Raw genomic sequence first — 6,794 nt, 5'->3', positions numbered from 1 at the left:
ATCATGTGATATTTCTCTTTGTCTGTCTGACTGACTTCACTTAGTATGATAATCTAGGTCCATCCATGTTGCTGTAAATAGCACTATTTCATTCTTTTTTATTGCTGAGTAGTATTCCTTTGTATATATGCACCACATCTTCTTTATCCATTCAGCTGTTGATGGACTTTTAGGTTGCTTCCATGTCTTTGTGATTGTAAATACTGCTGCAGTGAACACTGGGGTGCATACATCTTTTCAAATTATAGTTTTGTCTGGATATATGCCCAGGAGTGGGATTGCAGGATCATACTGCAACTCTTGCTTTTAAAGGAACCTCCCTACTATTCTCCATAGGGGCTGCAATTTACATTCCCACCAACAGTGTAGGAGGGTTCCCTTTTCTCCACACCCAAGGCAAGGACTCTTATTTTTTTTTTATGTTATTTTTAACTTTACAATATTGTATTGGTTTTGCCATGTATCAAAATGAATCCGCCACTGGTATACATGTGTTCCCCATCCTGAACCCTCCTCCCTCCTCCCTCCCCAAGGACTCTTATTAAAAAAGGATTCATGTCAATGTATGGCAAAACCAATACAATATTATAAAGTAATTAACCTCCAATTAAAATAAATACATTTATATTTAAAAAAAGGATCTATATATGACTTAAATATTGTGTTTTAACTTGAATTATATAAATGGACTTATTTGGGGATACAGTTCTCCAGAGGTCTCTTGCAGTTCTCTACATCTCATTAGCAGAGGCATTGAGAGCATTGGTTCGGATCATCTTGTCAAGGATGTTTGTATAGCAAGCAGAAGATAGTGGCTAGTTTTGGAAGACAGACATAGCCTCCCTTTCTGAGGCAGATGGCAGGTTTGTTTGCTGTCTGGTCTAATAAAGACAGCATTTCCCCCTGGGCAAAGTTCAGCTAGGTTTGCTTGCAGCCCATCATGAATGTTAGGGTTCTCTATACTCAGGGTCCCTCAGCTGTGTTGCAAACCCACTTCGTGTATAGCATACACCCGGGGCCAGTCTGTGGCATTGGTGGGATAAAGGGAATCAGTGCCTGCTGTGCTCTGAGTACTAAAGTCCTTGTGCCTGACCTCGAGTCTCTTTTATTCCCTCAGCATCCAGGAACCTGTGGCAGATGAACTTGTTAGCTGGCAAGTACAGCACTACCTGCAAGCTTTCAGAGTGCCTGGCGGTTATATTCACCAGTTGTCTTCAGGTACAGCCAAGACCCCTTGAGTACAGGTCCGTGATTACCTGTCTTCCACAAACTGCCTGGAATACCTTTATTTTTTAAAATTTTGCCTGGAGTGAGAACTTAAATACATGTGTACAACAGTCTGAGTACAGAATCTTTTCAGATACTTTCCCCTTTTCATTTATCTCACCCACATCTCACCGGACAGCTTTTAGTCAGGATTCTTTGGAGACTGAACCAATAAGATAAATAGATACAGATATGAATTTGCTGTAAGGTGTTGGGTCAGATGATTGTGGGGGCTTGCGAATCTGAAATTTTCCGGGCAGGTGGCAGGCTGGAAACTCAGGCAGGATTTCTGTGTGACAGTCTTAATGCAAAATTCCTTCTCCTCTGGAAACATTCGATTTTTGCTCTGAAGCCAATTCAGATTATCTGGGGTAATCTCTTACTTCAAATCAACTGATTGTAAAGCTTAATTGCACCTACAGAGTACCTTCACAGCAAGATATAGACTAATGTTTGACCAAACAATGGATCACTGAAGCCTGGCCAACCTGACACAGAAAATGATCCATCATGAAAATAAGTTTTTAAGAAGAGAAGAAAAAATGAACCATTGTGGTTTTCTTTTCTAAGCAGCTTGCTTTGGCTGCCGGTCAAAAACATTTAACTCTGTCTCTGCTTATACTCATATTTATTTAAAAACATGTAACTGGCATAAAAAGATTTAGAAACCAATACAATTGAATCTTGGAAATCAACTCAACTGGTGGACACAGAAGGGCATACATACTAGTAGCCGACTGACTTGAAATGTTAAATAGGTCCTGGAGATGAGTCAACATTTTTTTTAATAGAAGGGAGAATGCAAGTCAACCAATCATATGTTAAACAAAGGTCAATCAAGAGAATTACTATGCCTGTTGGTCTCAACCTTGTCTGTCAATTGGAAATGAATCGGGCAGCTTGGAAAACTCTGGGTAACCTAAGCCTCACCCAGGAGTAGTGAAATCCGAATCTTTGGGTGCCAGACATCAGTCACTTTGTACTGATCCCTTTCCAGTGTGTAGCTGAGGTTAAGAACCTCAGCTGGTTTAATGTCACAGCCACAAAGAAACTCTCAAGTTTGGCTGGCTCTTCCTAACATGTGAGTGTATCAGCATTTATACATTTAGAAAATATAAAGAGCAGCAGAGAGTATATAAAAGAACAAAGCACCACCATTAATGCCACAAATCAGTACAAGCTAGCTCGTACATTTTGGAGAATTTAAAAATATTTTATCCTTGTTATAATTCCTATGAATAGAATTGCTCCATCAAACCAATTCCTGTTCTAAATTATAATATATTTTATGCATTTGTAGTAATAAGTCAAATTTTTTCCTAAGTCCTACAAAGTTAGCTTAGATACCCAACTGCTTAGATACCCAACTAACACAATTGGCTATATAGTACTGTACTGTTATAAGTTTATAATACTTTTCACACAAATAATACATAAAAAAACAGAAACACAATAAAACATTTTTAATCTTAAAGTATAGCACCTTGAAAAGTACAGTAGTACAGTACAACAGCTGGCATACAGGAGCTGGCATCAAGTGAACAGGCAAGAAGAAGTACTGACTGGGGGAGGAAGAGGAGGTGGGAGATGGTAGAGCTGCAGTGTCACTTACACTTGATGTTGATGGCACAGGTTCTGACTCTACTGGATTCAATTCTATCTACCCTCTTGAAAAAACTGATCCAGTGATTTCTGGGTGGTGGTGGTGGTGGTGTCTAGTCACTAAGTCATAAGACCCCGTGGACTATAGACTGCCAGGCTCCTCTGTCCGTGGGATTCTCCAGGCAAGAAGACTGGAGTGGGTAGCTATTTCCTTCTCCAGGGGATCTTCCAGACCCAGGAATCGAACCAGGGTCTCCTACATTGCAGGCAGATTCTTTACCGACAGCTATGAGGGAAGTAACTCCTTTTCTCTAGTCATAGATGACACAGTAGCACTGGACTGCATTCTAAACAGCTGCTGTAGCCTTTGTGTACTGTTCTACATTTGGCTCCTGTGCCTCAAAAACTAACAGTGCCTCTTCAAGTAAAGAAACTCCCCTAGTTGTGAATCTCTTTGGTTCTTCAGTTACTCCTTCCTCTAGTCTGTCTTCGTCCTTGGATGTTTAGGCATCCAATCCCATCAAGTCTTCATTAGTAAGCTCCATGTTTTGCATTTTTGAAAGTTCGCAACTTGAAGGTTTGTATCTAGGGGACTTACTGTAAATAAAATATTAGGAAGGATGATGCAAACAAGGCTCAGTGCTTGCGTATTAGGGCTTATGTATATTGAAATGCTTATTCTTAGGACCTAATACTTTAGCCACCTGATGGGAAGAGCTGACTCATTGGAAAAGACCCTGATGCTAGGAAAGATTGAAGGGAAAAGGAGAAGAGGGTGGCAGAGGATGAGATGGTTAGATAGCATCACTGACTCAATGGACATGAACTTGAGCAAACTCTGGAAGATGGTGGAGGGAAGCCTGGTGTGCTACAGTCCATGGGATCATAAAAAGTTGGACACGACTTAGCAGCTGAACAACAGCAACAGGACCCAAACACCATGAGAAGAAGCCCAAGCTAGCCACATAGAAAGTAAAAGAGCAAAAGGTCACAGCCTCCCAACTGTCCCCACTGGGGCACCAAACTTGTGAACAAAGCCATCTGACTGCATCTGCGTGAGAGACCTCAATTGAGACAAACAGAAGAACAGCCCAGCAGAGCCCCAGCCAAACGACAGAAGGGTAAACAAATATAATGGTCGCTGTTTTAAGCTGAACGTTTTGGAGTGGTGTGTTACACAGCAATAGATCATTGAAAGATGACCACTTATATGAATAGTTACATCACATATGGAAAATAAACTCAAAAATCATACTTTTTGTTCTTATCTGGTTAAATTGCTGAGGTCTTCACTGTTTAGATGACTTTCAGAAAGAACATGGGCAATGGAGTCGGGAAAACATGAATTACAACTGGTTTTGCATATTAGATATATGATTTCTTGGAGTATCAACTTCCTTATGGGCAAACCAGGTTTTAACAATAGCTGTCTCTCAGGTGTTTTATTCTTAGACTTTTCGAGTGATGGTGCTTCTGACTCAAACATGAAGAAATGTATAGGTGTGAGGTCACATATTTACTACAAAGCTATGTCTCTCGAATCCCAAGCAAGTGTTCTTGTCACTATACCTCACTACTAATGAATCCACTTATGAATCTACGCAAACCAGATGGTGAGAGGGATTATCTGTGATGCCCACCTGGCAAAACTGCTTCTGATTTTCCAAGGCAGCAGGCAGAACTGCTTAGCGACCACTACCTCCATAAATAGCCTTTCTCTTTCTAAGTCTTGCCCTCCAGTATCTGCATCAGGGCCTTCTTTCAAAGCACCTGACCCTTTGGACTCATCTGGTAAACTAATATTTACATGGGACCAGTCCTCAACATGAAAGAAGGTTTTTGTTGTATGAATTTGCATATCCTGTCAAGGACTTTTTCAGAACACTTTCATTTCAAGATAAAATGAAACTTACAGGACTAAGCAGAGAACTGCCTCACATTTCAGTTTAAAGGAGGAGGGGGGATGAAACAAAAGACAAGTTTAATTATGACACTGGGACTTTACAGTGCTAAAAATATACTATATACGAAGGAACTATGGAGGCTGTGTTCTGTTTCCATGTGTCCTTTATAAAGAGCACATTCATGGCATCTGCAAATTCCTAATAAAGTTTTTTATTTGAAAGACATTCATGGCTGTATCTAACTGAAAGGGTTAAAATTTTAGCCTTGTTATAAAAGTACTATGACGCTTGTCGTTAAAGTTCTTTCTCTTTTTGCTCAAGCGAGCCCTGGCTTTAAGTATGCAAGAGTGGAAACAGGCAACAGAAATTGGGGAAGCACTGGGGTCTATCACTCCCATCCTCGCCCAAATAAAGAAATGTTAAGACGTTCTACTTCTCCATGCTAGGACCACAGCCTTAGGTGGACTAGAGCAATTGATTTAGGGATTTATTTAGGTTCTCATCAGCTTTAGGAAAGTATGCATGTTGTTAAGTTTCCACCCAACCTCTTTGATGTCTACGTCTATCAAATGGCAGTGCTGGGGCTCAAACCTTGGGTTTCTGTCCCCAGCTGTATACCTGTTCACTGAGCACTCTGGATCCTGCAGAAGTCTGGCCTGCCTTTTCATTTCAGAAACTTAATCATCAGTGTTTAATTCTCTAGATGAAAGTATGACACAAAGCTTGGACTGCCAAGTAAGATACAGGACACCCAATTAAAGTTGAACTTCAGACAAACAACAAACACTCTTTTAATACCACATGTTGCAGTTTGCTACATTTACCAACCTTTTGTGGCTCAGCTGGTAAAGAATCTGCCTGCAATGCAGGAGACCTGGGATCCATCCCTGGGTTGGGAAGCTCCCTGGAGAAGGGAAAGGCTACCCACTCTAGTATTCTTTGGCTTCCCTTGTGGCTCAGCTAGTAAAGAATCTGCCTGCAATGTGGGAGACTTGGGAATGATCCCTGGGTTGGGAAGATCCCCTGGAGAAGGGAAAGGCTACCCACTCCAGTATTCTGGCCTGGAGAATTCCATGGACTGTATAGTCCATGGGTCACAAAGAGTTGGACACAACTGAACAACTTTCACTTTACCCTAAACCTTAACTACCCACCAAGGGCAGTTCCATCTTCTTTTATTTTCATCTGAAAGGAAAAAGTAGATTTTTTCCTTTCAGATGTAAAAGGGGCTTCCCAGATGATGCAGTGGTAAAGAATCCACCTGCCAATGTAGGAGACGCAAGAGAAGTGGGTTCAGTCCTTGGGTAGGAAGATCCCTTGGAGGAGGAAATGGCAGCCCACTCCAGTATTCTTGCCTGGGAAATCCCATGGACAGAGGAGCCTGGTGGGCTACAGTCCATAGGGTTACAAAGAGTCAGACACGACTGAGCATCCAAAAGGAAAAAACAAATGTGTTGAGACTTAGAAAACCAAGTAAGCAGTGTCCCAGCCAACGAGAAGCCTGTTCTTGCAAGATAAATAGAAGCACTCTATCCTCTTCATCCACAAAGAATCAGACACGATTGGAGTGACTTAGCATGCACAGCACATCCTCGTCATCCAATCGTTTCTCTTGAGCCAACTAACCTGCGGCAGCCTGGGCCCACGATGTCACCCAAATGTGGGTAGCTCATGGGGGCCACCCTGACTCCTCTCAAAATTGACTTAAGAGATTGAATTATGTGGGTTTTCATGATCACTTTCATTTTATCATCATGAAAATGATTTGTAAGTACCAATTATGGATAAGATGCTGGGGACAACACTTTCTTGACTCAAGGGGTCTGCAATATCACTGGGGACCTAGCAGACAGAATCAAAGATGAATAACAATACAAGAACACAGAATTGTATCATAATCTCTCAAGATCTTAGAGTATAAAACATGAATGCATGCCCTTACTGATCACATGGCCTCATCCCTCACTTTATAGATTAGTAAGCAGATATATTTTTTGTAGCTAAATTTTTTGATGTTTTCTT

The sequence above is a fragment of the Bubalus bubalis genome, chromosome X (genome assembly GCF_019923935.1).
Source record: "Bubalus bubalis isolate 160015118507 breed Murrah chromosome X, NDDB_SH_1, whole genome shotgun sequence".
Classification (NCBI taxonomy): domain Eukaryota; kingdom Metazoa; phylum Chordata; class Mammalia; order Artiodactyla; family Bovidae; genus Bubalus; species Bubalus bubalis.
This window is presented reverse-complemented; position numbering follows the sequence as displayed.